The sequence below is a fragment of the Somniosus microcephalus genome, chromosome 15 (assembly GCF_052327205.1).
Source record: "Somniosus microcephalus isolate GS21.2 chromosome 15, FLI_Smic_1.0, whole genome shotgun sequence".
Lineage (NCBI taxonomy): Eukaryota > Metazoa > Chordata > Chondrichthyes > Squaliformes > Somniosidae > Somniosus > Somniosus microcephalus.
Window position 1 is genome coordinate 16,319,532 of NC_141001.1, and position 15,052 is coordinate 16,334,583.

The 15,052-nt window shown below is 51.3% G+C and overlaps 1 protein-coding gene across 1 annotated transcript in view; it reads left to right on the forward strand.

Moving 5' to 3' along the window:
* LOC147106561 (CD82 antigen-like) overlaps positions 1-15,052 on the forward strand; it is a 115,301-nt gene that overhangs the window by 999 nt on the left and 99,250 nt on the right. The window lies entirely within an intron of this gene.

The following is a 15,052-nucleotide window of genomic DNA, read 5'->3' on the forward strand; positions in this document are numbered from 1 at the left end:
TGAATCCAGTTGTTGCTGGGTGTGGGATCCTGCTCTGTACTAGCAGGGAGAGTCCGTGTATCCGGTTGTAACTGGGTGTGGGATCCTGCTTTGTACTGGCAGGGAGAGTCCATGTATCCAGTTGTAACTGGGTGTGGGATCCTGGTCTGTACTGGCAGGGAGAGTCCGTGTATCCAGTTGTTGATGGGTGTGGGATCCTGCTCTGTACTGGCAGGGAGAGTCCATGTATCCAGTTGTTGCTGGGTGTGGGATCCTGCTCTGTACTGGCAGGGAGAGTCCGTGTATCCAGTTGTTGCTGGGTGTGGGATCCTGCTCTGTACTGGCAGGGAGAGTCCGTGTATCCAGTTGTTGCTGGGTGTGGGATCCTGCTCTGTACTGGCAGGGAGAGTCCGTGAATCCAGTTGTTGCTGGGTGTGGGATCCTGCTCTATACTGGCAGGGGGAGTCCGTGTATCCAGTTGTTGCTGGGTCTGGGATCCTGCTCTGTACTGGCAGGGAGAGTCCGTGTATCCAGTTGTTGCTGGGTGTGGGATCCTGCCCAGCAAACACAGCCTGTCTCTCCTGCCCATTCCCTGTCATTGACTATTTCTGACCTGCTCCTGGCAGCTGTCACCCTGCTTTTAATTTGGGTCTTTGAGTCAGAGCCGCATGTGAGTAAACAGACAGAGTGTCTTTACTTTATCAGAAGAGGCTATTTGTGCCTGTGTGCAGGGTTTGAAGTGTGGTTTGCCCTGAACTCCTGTGTCCCACAGTCACTGACTGTGTTTGTTTGGTGTGTAATTCAAGACTCGGGAAGCCCGAGAACAATGAGACTGTGGGTCTATTTTGCAGCAAATAGAAGATGTTACTCCTCGAGCAGGATTAAAGTGCCTGCTCACATCCTGTTATATTAAAATAGAAAAACTATTTGGCAGAGGAATGAAACCAGGACTGCGGACTGGCTGGTTAGTGTGCTGCCCTTTCAGCTGATAGCCAGCCTTGAACCTGCCCAAACTGAAGGGATCAAAGACTCCTCTCTCACCCCAGCTATGAGGCTCCGATGGGAGATCAGTACTGGGGCAATCTCACCTCAATTCCAGTATAGCTCATGGTGTCACACAACCCATAATACTGCAGTAAATGGTCAATCACATTCAGGCGGACAATAGGGGTAGGGGTGCACTTCTGAGGGTGGAGCTCGTGCCAATTATTGAAGTGTAGAGGGAGCGTTACTCTGTATCTAACCAGTGCTGTACCTGTCCTGGGAGTGTTTGATGGGACAGTGTAGAGGGAGCTTTACTCTGTATCTAACCAGTGCTGTACCTGTCCTGGGAGTGTTTGATGGGACAGTGTAGAGCGAGCTTTACTCTGTATCTAACCGTGCTGTACCTGTCCTGGGAGTGTTTGATGGGACAGTGTAGAGGGAGCTTTACTCTGTACCTAACCCGTGCTGTATCTGCCCTGGGAGTGTTTGATGGGACAGTGTAGAGGGAGCGTTACTCTGTATCTAACCCGTGCTGTACCTGCCCTGGGAGTGTTTGATGGGACAGTGTAGAGGGAGGTTTACTCTGTACCTAACCCATGCTGTATCTGCCCTGGGAGTGTTTGATGGGACAGTGTAGAGGGAGCGTTACTCTGTATCTAACCCGTGCTGTATCTGCCCTGGGAGTGTTTGATGGGACAGTGTACAGGGAGCGTTACTCTGTATCTAACGTGTGCTGTACCTGCCCTGGGAGTGTTTGATGGGACAGTGTAGAGTGAGCTTTACTCTGTATCTAACCCGTGCTGTACCTGCCCTGGGAGTGTTTGATGGGACAGTGTAGAGGGAGCTTTACTCTGTATCTAACCCGTGCTGTACCTGCCCTGGGAGTGTTTGATGGGACAGTGTAGAGGGAGGTTTACTCTGTATCTAACCCGTGCTGTACCTGCCCTGGGAGTGTTTGATGGGACAGTGTAGAGGGAGCTTTACTCTGTATCTAACCCATGCTGTAGCTGTCCTGGGAGTGTTTGATGGGACAGTGTAGAGGGAGCGTTACTCTGTATCTAACCAGTGCTGTACCTGTCCTGGGAGTGTTTGATGGGACAGTGTAGAGGGAGCGTTACTCTGTATCTAACCAGTGCTGTACCTGTCCTGGGAGTGTTTGATGGGACAGTGTAGAGGGAGCGTTACTCTGTATCTAACCCGTGCTGTATCTGCCCTGGGAATGTTTGATGGGACAGTGTAGAGGGAGCATTACTCTGTATCTAACCCGTGCTGTATCTGCCCTGGGAGTGTTTGATGGGACAGTGTAGAGGGAGCTTTACTCTGTATCTAACCAGTGCTGTACCTGTCCTGGGAGTGTTTGATGGGACAGTGTAGAGGGAGCTTTACTCTGTATCTAACCCGTGCTGTACCTGCCCTGGGAGTGTTTGATGGGACAGTGTAGAGGGAGCATTACTCTGTATCTAACCAGTGCTGTACCTGTCCTGGGAGTGTTTGATGGGACAGTGTAGAGGGAGCTTTACTCTGTATCTAACCCGTGCTGTATCTGCCCTGGGAGTGTTTGATGGGACAGTGTAGAGGGAGCTTTACTCTGTATCTAACCCATGCTGTACCTGCCCTGGGAGTATTTGATGGGACAGTGTAGAGGGAGCTTTACTCTGTACCTAACCCGTGCTGTACCTGCCCTGGGAGTGTTTGATGGGACAGTGTAGAGGGTGCTTTACTCTGTATCTAACCCGTGCAGTACCTGTCCTGGGAGTGTTTGATGGGACAGTGTAGAGGGAGCTTTACTCTGTATCTAACCCGTGCTGTACCTGCCCTGGGAGTGTTTGATGGGACAGTGTAGAGGGAGCTTTACTCTGTGTCTAACCCGTGCTGTACCTGCCCTGGGAGTGTTTGATGGGACAGTGTAGAGGGAGCATTACTCTGTATCTAACCCGTGCTGTACCTGCCCTGGGAGTGTTTGATGGGACAGTGTAGAGGGAGCTTTACTCTGTATCTAACCCGTGCTGTACCTGCCCTGGGAGTGTTTGATGGGACAGTGTAGAGGGAGCTTTACTCTGTACCTAACCCGTGCAGTACCTGTCCTGGGAGTGTTTGATGGGACAGTGTAGAGGGAGCTTTACTCTGTATCTGACTCGTGCTGTACCTGCCCTGGGAGTGTTTGATGGGACAGTGTAGAGGGAGCTTTACTCTGTATCTAACCCATGCTGTACCTGCCCTGGGAGTGTTTGATGGGACAGTGTAGAGGGAGCTTTACTCTGTATCTAACCCGTGCTGTACCTGCCCTGGGAGTGTTTGATGGGACAGTGTAGAGGGAGCTTTACTCTGTATCTGACTCGTGTTGTACCTGTCCTGGGAGTGTTTGATGGGACAGTGTAGAGGGAGCTTTACTCTGTATCTAACCCGTGCAGTACCTGTCCTGGGAGTGTTTGATGGGACAGTGTAGAGGGAGCTTTACTCTGTATCTGACTCGTGTTGTACCTGTCCTGGGAGTGTTTGATGGGACAGTGTAGAGGGAGTTTTACTCTGTATGTAGTTGTGTAGCTGGGTGGAGTGGTTTGAGTTGTTGTGTTGTGCTCTGCGTTTATTTGGATGCCCATCCTCAGATGGTTGTTAATTGATGATAGGAGGCAGGCTAGCTGACCTGTTATACCAACTGCTGTATATTGAAGATATGTTGAATATGAAGTCGTGTTTTTCAGAGTTCGACTCTGCCTCCTTAGTGCCCTCACGATTCTTGTTAATCTCCTTTGGTGTTGCTGATGAAGAATGATTAATAAAGTGGTGTGGCCCTCAGTGGATCAGGACCTTGCTGTGAGTTAAGTGCCAATGTATTCAGGGGCCCAGGGTAAGAAACGTTAAAGGCCTTTCAACTCAAGTCAAAGTTCAATTTTTCACTTTTTAAATTTTCAGTTTTTGGTGTGGAACCACAATTTCTGCTTTCTGTGTTTGTTGTGGAATGATGTTGTTGGATTTGATTTGTCCTGGATCACTGTGAGACTGATAATACCACATGGCTAGCACTGACCAATCAAAGAGAAGTTTGGAACACTGCAATATAGTATTGTATAGACATTAAAATAAAACATGATCTAGATAGATTGCTGTGCTGGGATCAACATCCTGGTCTGGTAAGGTCACAGGTCAGTGATGCTGTGAGGATCGATAACCAGACATGGACATCGCCTGTATATGTCTTTTCTGACCAGGAGATCCTAGGGTGTCTGGAGCAGGCTAATACAACCACTGAACATGGGATCACATGTGCCATGGGGAGGGAAGAGACGAGAATACTCCAGCCACTGAAGATGTACATAATCAATCAGGAAGTGTTTGAGTCAGCTCGAACTTGTTCAAATTATAGATTTGCAGCCAAGTCTTGCTGAGTCTCCATCTCTGTTAAATAAACGTGCGAGAGCAAGGGCGGGTGCTGTAAATCCTGTGTGCTGTAAATCTGCACTGGCACTCATAAGAACATAAGAACATAAGAAATAGGAGCAGGAGTAGGCCAATCGGCCCCTCGAGCCTGCTCCGCCATTCAATAAGATCATGGCTGATCTGATCCTAACCGCCAATCTACTATCACAGAACCATCTCCTGAATCTAACAGAATTAGACACACGAAATAGGAGCAGGATCAGGCTACACGGCCCCTGGGCCCGCTCCGCTACCCACAGGGCCATGTCCGATCCGAACCTAGACTCATGTCCAAATTCCTGCCCGCTCCCCGTAACCCTTAATTCCCTTTACTTCTAGGAAACTGTCTATTTCTGTTTTAAATTTATGTAATGATGTAGCTTCTACAGCTTTTTGGGGCAGCATATTCCATGGACCTACCACCCTCTGAGTGAAGTAGTTCCTCCTCATCTCAGTTTTGAAAGAGCAGCCCCTTATTCTAAGACTATGCCCCCTAGTTCTAGTTTCACCCATCTCGTTCCGCAGCCTTCCTGTGGACAATCGCGTCTTTACAGAAGCACGGCCGAGGCTGGGGACTTGAGGGGGGTCGGGAGGCCTAAATATCAGATCAGTCCATGGTGCACTGTGAGTGATGGTCTTTCCGTAATAAATTTGTAATGTTACGAGAGATGGGTAGATTGATGCGGCACACCCGCGCTGTCCCGCCATGATACAGCTCATTATTCCAGTCTGTCTCCCTCCCACTCCTGCACTGACTCTTCCCCATGGACGGGAACAATGTTTGGAATGTGATTTCTTTCCCATGCCACTGCTCTTTGTAGCTCAGCAGTAAAGACACAGAGGAGCGGGCCTGGCATTTAAAGGGACACTGTCTGCTTGGAGAATTCTGTGGTACACCATTTCCATTCACAAGTACACAAAGTAGGTCTGGCGATTGTGATGATGCGTTCGACCTGTCATCGGTGTGTGCCTGTAATGGCACTGCCTGTAGCAGTACCGTGGGCCCTTGCCTGTAACAGTACCGTGGGCCTGTATCGGTAGCGCAGGAACCTCACCTGTATCGGTACTCACAGAAATCACAGAAATCACAGAAACCCCACAATGCAGATAGAGGCCATTTCGGCCCATCGAGCCTGCACCGACACATATCCCACCCAATCCCCGTAACCCCACGTATTTAATCCCCCTAACACTAAGGGTCAATTTATCATAGCCAATCAACCTAACCCGCACATCTTTGGACTGTGGGAGGAAACCGGAGCACCCGGAGGAAACCCACGCAAACACGGGGAGAATGTGCAAACTCCACACAGACAGTCACCCGAGGCCGGATTCGAACCCGGGTCCCTGGCGCTGTGAGGCAACAGTGCTAACCACTATGCCACCGTGCTGCCCCGGTACTGTGGGAACCTTGCCTGTATCAGTACTGCGGGAACCTCGCCTGTATCAGTACCGCGCTCCCCGTCTGTATCGGTACTGCGGGAACCTCGCCTGTATCGGTACTGCGTTCCCCGGCTGTATCGGTACCGCAGGAACCTCGCCTGTATCGGTACCGCGCTCCTCTCCTGTATCAGTGCCGCAGGAACCTCGCTTGTATCGGTACCGCGCTCCCCGCCTGTATCGGTACCGCAGGAACCTCGCCTGTATCGGTACCGCGCTCCTCGCCTGTATCGGTACCGCGCTCCCCGCCTGTATCGGTACCGCAGGAACCTCGCTTGTATCGGAACCGCGCTCCCCGCCTGTATCGGTACCGCGGGAACCTCGCCTGTATAGGTACCGCGGGAACCTTGCCTGTATCGGGACCGCGCTCCCTGCCTGTATCGGTACTGTAGTGTCCGTGTGTAGATAAAGACACCGAAGACAGGAGTTGGTTCATAGGTATTTACTAAGCAAGTCTGGGGGGGGGGGGGGGTTTCTAAAGGATATACACAATACACAGGCTTATATAGCCCAAGTGGCAATTACCGGCATTACGCACACCTGGGGCTCTTAAAGGCACATACACCACAATTCCTCCCCTTCTAGCTAACTAGTACATCATATTTTAAGTAATTATTAATTACATGTTATATGCAAAAATAATATACATTGCTGTATTAATTAATTATAAGTTAGTCTCTCAGGAGGCTTCCTGACTCGGTCCGGATAACGCCTCGGGGGTGTAGTAGTTTCTGGTGGTGTAGTAGGTTCCTCTGGCAAGGCTGATTCGGCTTGAAGGCCAGTGTCGGGTTCATCGGGCTCCAGTATCACCGGATCGGAGGTAGATATGGGTATCTCTACTTCATCGTTAGATGTATAGAGTGGTGGTGTAGGTTGTCCCTTTTTGGATGACTTGATGATTTGGTCAGCATGGCGCCTTATTATGCTGTCTCCGATGTCCACGGTATACATCAGTGGTCCTAATCGTGTGCAGATAGTTCCAGGTTGCCATTTCTCGGTACGGTAGTCCCAGGCCAAAACCGGTTGGCCTATCTGGAAGGCCCTAGTTGGCCTTTCATTCGTGCCCTGAAACTGCCGGTTCTCCACGTCCCTTCGGATGTTGGGCTTGACCAAATCCAGCCGGCATCTTAGGTTTCTATTGTAGAACATCATGGCGGGAGTTTGGTTAGTAACCATATGCGTTGCATTCCTATATGCAAATAAGAAGTTAGCCACCTTGTGCTGAAGTTTTATGTCTTCATTACCCATGGCCTTGATGGCCTTCTTGAAGGTCTGGACAAACCTTTCAGCCAATCCATTGGTGGCGGGATGGTATGGGGCGGACGTGTTGTGCTTTACCCCATTGTTCTTTAAGAACTTTCTGAATTCTTCGGACACAAATTGCGGTCCATTATCAGAACATATCTGCTCCGGCAGCCCATTCCTGGCAAATATGGTTCTTAATACTGTGATGGTTTTTTCCGTGGTGGTGGAGGACATCTTTATTACCTCCGGCCACTTGGAGTGTGCATCAACTGCGATTAAGAACATTGAGTCCATAAATGGACCAGCAAAGTCGATGTGCCCTTTGCCAGGGAGATGAGGGCCACTCCCATGGATGTAGAGGGGCCTGTGGTGGAGCATTTTGGACCTTCTGGCATCCTAGGCAGCTCTTGGTCATGTCTTCGATGTCTCCATCGATACCTGGCCACCATACAAACGCCCTAGCTAGGTTCTTCATTTTCACTCCACCCAGATGCCCCTCGTGAAGCTCCTTTAGCACTTTATCCTGGAGTTTGGGTGGAATCACCACTCTGGATCCACACATCAAGGTTCCTCGGCACACTGACAGCTGTTCTCTTCTTTGCGAGAATGCTGGCAACAGTGGTTCGCCATGTGCTGGCCATCCCTTTATTGTTAAATCGTAGACCCGTGAGAGAGTAGGGTCATTTCTTGTCTCCCTTTCAATGGCAGAATTTGTCACCGGTAGACATTCCACTATGGTAGAGTGGAATATCTCTACTGGGTCTACTGTAGGTGCCTCTTCTATCGTTGGCAACGGTAGGCGTGATAAACCGTCAGCATTCCCATGCTGTTTTGACCCTTTGTATTCAATGTTGTATTGGTGTGCCCCTAGAAAAAGGGACCACCTCTGTGGTCTTTGTGCCGTCATAATGGGGACACCTTTTTTAGGGTTGAATATGGAGATGAGGGGTTGATGGTCAGTCAGCAAGGTAAATTTTTGTCCGTGTAGGTAATGGTTGAATTTCTTCACTCCCCATACCAGGCTGAGTGCTTCCCTGTCTATCTGGGCATAGTTACGCTCAGCTGAGTTCAATGAGCGTGACGCAAAAGCTATCGGCCGTTCCGAGCCATCAGGGAATCTATGGGACAATACCGCTCCTATGCCGTAAGGGGATGCATCGCAAGCCAGTCTGATTGGTAGTGATGGGTTGTAATGAGCCAAAATTTTCTCGGATGTGATTAAGTCTTTACATTTATGGAAGGCACGTTTACAGTCTTCGTTCCATTTCCAAATCACTCCTGTCTGCAGAAGATCATTAAGAGGGTGTAGAATAGTTGATAAGTTCGGTAAAAATTTATGATAGTAATTTATTAATCCCAGGAATGACCTTAATTGTGAAACATTCAGGTGCTGGGGCTTTTATAACTGCTTCAATTTTTTCAGGTGACTTATGCAACCCTTCCTTATTAATTATGTGGCCACAATATGATATCTGATTTTGGAAAAATTCGCACTTGGGGCGATTTGCTCGTAGGCCCCGTTCTTTCAGCCTAGTGAGCACCTGCTCCAAATTGGCAAGGTGCTCGTTGTCGTTTTCTCCTGTTATAAGGATGTCGTCTAGGTAGCATTGAGTCCCCGGAATCCCTTGCAGGACTTGCTCCATAGCTCTTTGCCAGATAGCTGGAGCTGATGCTATTCCAAAAACCAGTCGATTGTACTGGTACAGGCCTTTGTGTGTGTTTATTGTGAGATATTTTTTAGAGGTCTCCTCAACCTCCATCTGTAGATATGCCTGTGCCAAGTCAATTTTTGTGAAACGTTTCCCTCCGGATAGTGAGGCGAAAATATCTTCTATCCTCGGAAGAGGATACTGTACCGTGTGAAGGATCGGGTTTACAGTCACCTTAAAGTCCCCACAGATGCAAATTTTTTTCTGTTCCTCAGAGTTACTTTTCAATGTTTTTTTCATGACTGGAACGATGGGTGTTGCCCATTCGCTCCAATCTATTTTGGATACTACGCCTGCCTTTTCCAAATTCTTCAGCTCTGCCTCGACTGCCGGACCTGGGGCTCTTAAAGGCACATACACCATAATTGCTCTTAAAGGCACATACACCACAGGTACCGCAGGAACCTCGCCTGTATCGGTACCGCGCTCCTCGCCTGTATCGGTACCGTGTTCCTCACCTGTATCAGTACCGCAGGAACCTCGCCTGTATCGGTACCGCGCTCCTTGCCTGTATCAGTACCGCAGGAACCTTGCCTGTATCGGTACCGCGCTCACCGCCTGTATCGGTACCGCAGGAACCTCGCCTGTATCGGTACCGCTGGAACCTCGCCTGTATCGGTACCGCGCTCCTCGCCTGTATCGGCACCGCGCTCCTCGCCTGTATCGGTACCGCAGGAACCCCGCTTGTATTGGTACCGCGCTCCCCGCCTGTATCGGTACCGAGCTCCCCGCCTGTATCGGTACCGCGGGAACCTCGCTTGTATCGGTACCGTGCTCCCTGCCTGTATCGGTACCGCAGGAACCTCGCCTGTATCGGTACCGCAGGAACCTCGCCTGTATCGGTACCGCGCTCCCTGCCTGTATCAGTACCGCGCTCCCTGCCTGTATCGGTACTGCGGGAACCTCGCCTGTATTGGTACCGCGGGAACTTCGCCTGTATCGGCACCGCGCTCCTCGCCTGTATCGGTACCGCGCTCCTCGCCTGTATCGGCACCGCGCTCCTCGCCTGTATCGGTACCGCGCTCCTCGCCTGTATCGGTACCGCGCTCCGCGCCTGTATCGGCACCGCGCCCCGCGCCTGTATCGGCACCGCACTCCTCGCCTGTATCGGTACCGCGCTCCTCGCCTGTATCGGTACCGCGGGAACCTCGCCTGTATCAGTACCACGCTCCCTGCCTGTATCGGTGCCGCGGGCCCTGCCTGTAACAACACCACGCTCCCGCCTGTAATAACACTGTATTGTTAAAGAAAGAAAGACTTGCATTTATGTAGTGCCGTTCACGACCACTGGACCTCCCAAAGCACTTTACAGCCCATAAATTTTTGAATGAATTAGTGGCGTTGTATGTGGTAATGATGTAATGTCAAGGCTGTGCCTGAGGCCCTGTTTAATTTGCAGTGGCTCTTGGCTGGGCCCTGTTTCCTGTTGAAACAAAGGCCTGTGGTTTCTGGGTGTGTGTCACCAGTCCAGGAATCCCAGAGGCTGTGTTTCCGATAGTCTCTTCCTGCTGCTGTGATCCGTGTAGTGTTGGGAGGGGAAAGTGAAGGGAATGGCCTTCTCCTGGGAGAGGATGTGACACCCGCGTCGACACGGAGCATGGCTGGTCTGCCCGAATGCTCGATATAAGCAGTGGAGCTGTAATCCCAGCCCCATCGCCATTCAGCCAAATGTTCCAAGGCTGCACAGTTCAACAGATCTGGTGCCCAGTGTTTGTGTGAGGGTGTGTGTAGGGTCTCACACACACTGTTTAACTAACTATTTGAAACAAGCAACTGTTTTGTTTGAGTTGCTAGTGGCAACCATCAAAGAGAACATCCACAATGCTGTTAATGCTGCAGTGTCCTGGGGCACAGAGACACTGTTGGGCCCCTGCTTTGATGGGGAGGGAGGGGATGTTTGTTGTAAGGGGCCCATGGAACGTTCTAGAGGTTTTCAGCCTGCTAACCGAAGGATATTCTGCCAACCTCTCTCCGCACTGCAATGTCCTGGTGGACTGGGTGTTGGGGGGAGGAGGGGGTGTCGCAGGTTGGGGTCCTTCTGACTGATCAAGAGGAAGCAGCCAAGCCAATCTTATCCCCGCTTGGTTGCAGGTGTAAGAATTTTAAAAAAACTATGGAAGTTTCTGGAATTAAGTCTATGGAGAAAAATCAAGGCCACAAACTAGGATCAGTACAGGAAAACCAGGACCAAAAGCATGAACAGAGAAGGGAAGTGGAAGAGAGGCCAAGAGAGAGAACGGTGGTCAAAATCAAGGGTACTAGCAAAGGATTTGACCAGCACATCGACAGCAAGGGGACAGTGAAAGAAAGGGTGGGGATGGAGAAGATGATGGAGGAAGTCACTAGGCCTGGTGTTTCTACATTGTAGAACACTGAGGGAAGCTAGTAATGGATTAGCAGAGGCACCAACCCAGATTACCAAAGTTCTTTGGAAACAGGAACTGCCCCAACAGGACTGGCGGGTAGAGAGTCGTACACTTGACAGCATGGGAGGAGGCCACTCAGCCCATAGGACCTCTGCTAGTGCTCTGATCCCATTTCCCTGCTCTTTCTCCCTATCCAAAAGTAATACCCTCGTTCAGAAAAAGAGGAAAGGGATAAACCGTGTAACTACAGACCAGTTGGCCTCACATAAGTAGTAGGGAAACTGCTAGTGCTTAGAAAGGCCTGGGCTAAAGGTAGGTCATGTTTGACTAATTTCGTTGGACTCTGACAGTGTTGAAATGTATGCAGTGGATGTGGTAAACAGTCCCACGACTGACACTGTCCACACTTAGCATAGGCAGCCACTGACTATTCCATTATCACAGGAGTCATTTACAAAGGTGCCGCTTATAATGCATTGACCGCGCCGGCTATTTTTGGCAGCTCGATAAGTACTGACCCTGCACTGACCCATTTAAAGGGCTGTAAAAGAAAGATTGCCAGTGAGAAAAAAACACACAAAGAATCAGTGGGGTCCTGGGGTTTATAGGTGCAATGAATACAAAAAGGAACTGATGATAAGGATCTTGAGTCAGATCACAAGTGAAGTACTGTGCACAGCTTTGGTCTCCTTACTGAAGGAAGGATATACTTGCCTTAGAGGGAGTGCATCACAGGTTCACTAGACTGGTTCCTGGGATGGGGGATTGTCCTATGAGGAGAGACTGAGTAGACTAGGCCTATATTCCCTAGAATTTAGAAGAATGAGGTGATCTCATTGAATCATGTAAAATTCTTACAGGGCTTGGCAGGGAGGATGTTTCCCCTGGCTGGGGTGTCTAGAACCAAGGGGTCACAGTCTCAGAATAAGGGGTCGGCCATTTAGGACTGAGTTAAGGAGAAATTTCTTCACTCAGAGGGTGGTGAATCTTTGGAATTCTCTATCCCAGAGGGCTGTGGAGGCTCAGTCATTGAGTATATTCAAGAGAGAGATCGATAGATTTTGGATATTAAGGGAATCAAGGGACGTGGGGTTAGTGCAGGAAGGTGGAGTTAAGGTAGAAGATGATCTTATGAATAGCGGAGCAGACTTGAAGGGCCGACTAGCCTACTCCTGCTCCTATTTCTTATGTTCTTACATTAAAGCAATCCCAGGGATAAGAGGATAGAGTTATTGGAAATGTAGGATTATATTGCCTGGAGCAGAAAGGTTACGGGACATCTATTGGAAGTGTTCAAAGTTAGGAAAGTGTTCAGGTAGGTAAAAGAACAAAAAGATTATTCCCACTGGTCATAAACTTTGAATTCTTACAGCAAGTATAAGATTAGGGGAAATGTTTTCACACAAAGTGTTATAGAGTACATATCAAATGTAGCCATTAAAAGCTGTGTCATTTAAGAGAGAATCAGATAAATACTTGAAGAAAAATATTAATGGGTGCGGGGAAAGAAGAGGGAGCAGGGATGGGCGCTGATGGCAGCGGGACAGGCACGATGGGCTGAATGGCCTCTTTCTGTGATGTAACTTCTACAATTGTTCCTTCAGCGCCTCTCGGTGCCACAGCCTCAGTGTTGAAGCCGGCCATTGTTTCCTTTAGTTTATGGAACAATTCCTTGTGTTGTTCCCTCGGTGACTGGTGCTGGAGTTCATGCGGTGCCACGCGTACCAGCTGTAACTTGGCCAAGCGCCCACTGTTGAGCTCAAGACAGTGGGTGTTGGCAGGCTATCCAACCGAGCCAGGCATCGCAAATGAGCCTGATCCTGATGCTGTCCTCCCCCAGCTATGTGGCAGACACAGTCCCATCATCATTTGGAGTCAGGTCGCTCTCATGTGATCTTTAAGTGGAGCTGCTCTCTGAAAGGCTCTCCTTTGTGGTGAAGCTGTGGGTAGAGTGAATGGACAATGATGGTGAGGGGTTGCTTCTGGTATTTGAGGGGTGATGGCCCTTTTGACCTTCTGCAAGAGAACCATGAACACTTTCATCACGTCAGGACTTCTTTCAGCCGCAAGGTCTTGTGTACGCCTGCAGGTTTGCAGGAGGCAATACAACCAGTCTTTCTGGTGTCCTGACCTGTCTAGTAAATATCCCAGGAGGAGGGTGGTGAATGTCTCAGAATTAACACCTGTGATGCACAGGACACACAGAAGTAAAGAAGGATGAGAAAAAACTGTTGAGAAACTAAGCCTGCCTCCTCCAGCCCACGGTGCAACTTGGCATGGCATTCTGGGCCCTTCCCAACCCACTCCGTCAGCAGGTTCAGACGGTGGCCCTTCCCAACCCGCTCCATCGGTGTTCAGACCGCGGCCCTTCCCAACCCACTCCATCAGCAGGTTCAGACCGCGGTCCTTCCCAACCCGCTCCATCAGTGTTCAGACCAGGGCCCTTCCCAACCCGCTCCATCAGTATACAGACCGCGGCCCTTCCCAACCCGCTCCATCAGTGTACAGACCGCGGCCCTTCCCAACCCGCTCCATCAGTGTTCAGACCGAGGGCCTTCCCAACCCGCTCCATCAGTGTACAGACCGCGGCCCTTCCCAACCCGCTCCATCAGTGTACAGACCGCGGCCCTTCCCAACCCGCTGCATCAGTGTACAGACCGCGGCCCTTCCCAACCCGTTCCATCAGTGTTCAGACCGCGGCCCTTCCCAACCCGCTCCATCAGTGTACAGACCGCGGCCCTTCCCAACCCGCTCCATCAGCAGGTTCAGACCGCGGCCCTTCCCAACCCGCTCCATCAGTGTTCAGACCGCGGCCCTTCCCAACCCGTTCCATCAGTGTTCAGACCGCGGCCCTTCCCAACCCGCTCCATCAGCAGGTTCAGACCGCGGCCCTTCCCAACCCGCTCCATCAGTGTTCAGACCAGGGCCCTTCCCAACCCGCTCCATCTGTGTTCAGACCGCGGCCCTTCCCAACCCGCTCCATCAGTGTTCAGACTGTGGCCCTTCCCAACCCGCTCCATCAGTGTTCAGACCGCGGCCCTTCCCAACCCGCTCCATCAGTGTACAGACCGTGGCCTTTCCCAACCCGCTCCATCAGTGTTCAGACCAGGGCCCTTCCCAACCCGCTCCATCAGTGTTCAGACCGCGGCCCTTCCCAACCCGCTCCATCAGTCTACAGACCGCGGCCCTTCCCAACCCGCTCCATCAGTGTTCAGACCAGGGCCCTTCCCAACCCGCTCCATCAGTGTTCAGACCAGGGCCCTTCCCAACCCGCTCCATCAGTGTTCAGACTGTGGCCCTTCCCAACCCGCTCCATCAGTGTTCAGACCGCGGCCCTTCCCAACCCGCTCCATCAGTATACAGACCGCGGCCCTTCCCAACCCGCTCCATCAGTGTACAGACCAGGGCCCTTCCCAACCCGCTCCATCAGTGTTCAGACCAGGGCCCTTCCCAACCCGCTCCATCAGTGTTCAGACCGCGGCCCTTCCCAACCCGCTCCATCAGCAGGTTCAGACCGCGGCCCTTCCCAACCCGCTCCATCAGTGTGCAGACCGCGGCCCTTCCCAACCCGCTCCATCAGCAGGTTCAGACCGCGGCCCTTCCCAAACCGCTCCATCAGTGTGCAGACCGCTGCCCTTCCCAACCCGCTCCATCAGTGTTCAGACCGCGGCCCTTCCCAACCCGCTCCATCAGTATACAGACCGCGGCCTTTCCCAACCCGCTCCATCACTGCTCAGACCGCGGCCCTTCCCAGCCCGCTCCATCAGTGTTCAGACTGCGGCCCTTCCCAACCCGCTCCATCAGTGTACAGACCGCGGCCCTTCCCAACCCGCTCCATCAGTGTTCAGACCAGGGCCCTTCCCAACCCACTCCATCAGTGTTCAGACCGCGGCCCTTCCCAACCCGCTCCAT